Here is a 1169-nt window from a genome sequence, read left to right on the forward strand (position 1 = left end):
GTGTCTTTCATAGGGCAGACATTTTTAATTTTAATGATGTCCAACCTATCAATTTTCTTTTTCGTGGATCATACTTTTGGTCTTTTACCTAAAAACTCATTGACAAGCTCAACATTGCCTAGATTTTCTCGTAAGTTTTCTTCTGTAAGTTTAATAGTTTTGTGTTTTACATTTAGTTCTATGATTGATTTTGAGTTAATTTAATGAAAGGTATAAGGTCTATGTTTATGTTCATTTTTTTAATATAGACATCCAATTGTTCCAGTACCATTGTTGAAAAGAATATCCTTTCTCTATTGAATTGCTTTTGTTCCTTTGTCAAAGATCACCTGATTATATTTGTATGGGTCTATTTCTGGGACTTCTATTCCATTACATTGATATGTATTTATTCTTTCAAAAATAGCATGCTGTCTTGATTGCTGTAGCTTTATAGTAAGTCTTTGTTATGTAGTTCTGAAATGATTTAAACATTTAAATACTTTATTTACTACATAAGGACAGGAAGCGTAATTCTCCTCCCAGCCAGAATGTTACATCCCCCCTTATCAGACCACTCATGTGAGTTACCAGCCTAAACTACTTGATTCCAAAACACATTTAAACCCAAGATTTTGACAGACAGATTGAGAGCTTAGACTTTGACAGGGCTACTCTGTCAGCCTTTGAACTATTCTCTTGAGCCTCATTGGCACTGCTTGCTAGTGTTGAGGGACCCTGCATGTTGTCATGGATCTCTGCTGTGTTGATCAAACCATCTCTCCCAAGAACCTCTCTCCCATACAAAGGTACTCTTCAAACTTCAATGAGACTTTATATCCACAGAGGCCTGCTTCCATACTAACTGAATAACTAGACTTAAATAATTAGACTCTAAGTCAAATTGGAACTCACTCATTATGTTAATGTACCTCATCTACTGAGTATATTTCCTGTGACATTTGTTCTTGTTATTCTCCCCCTTTGAGCATTGTAAATAAAAAAGAGAATCTCTTTGTATGGCAATAAACCATGTAATTCATGAAATTATACTTTGATCATCTCATTATTTTAACCATATTAAAACAGTCTTGAGATGAGTCAGTGTGAGTCCTCCACCTTTGTTCTTCAGTATTGTGTCACTATTCTAGGTCTTGGCCTTTCTATATAAACTTTAGAATCCATTTGTT

General features: G+C 34.1%; 1 protein-coding gene across 1 annotated transcript in view; it reads right to left on the minus strand.

The window, feature by feature from the left end:
- LRRC49 (leucine rich repeat containing 49) overlaps nt 1-1169 on the minus strand; it is a 178135-nt gene that overhangs the window by 93507 nt on the left and 83459 nt on the right. The gene's annotated exons all lie outside the window — the stretch shown is intronic.

This window comes from Propithecus coquereli, unplaced genomic scaffold, assembly GCF_000956105.1.
Source record: "Propithecus coquereli isolate 6110/MARCELLA unplaced genomic scaffold, Pcoq_1.0 Scaffold155, whole genome shotgun sequence".
Taxonomy (NCBI): Eukaryota; Metazoa; Chordata; class Mammalia; order Primates; family Indriidae; genus Propithecus; species Propithecus coquereli.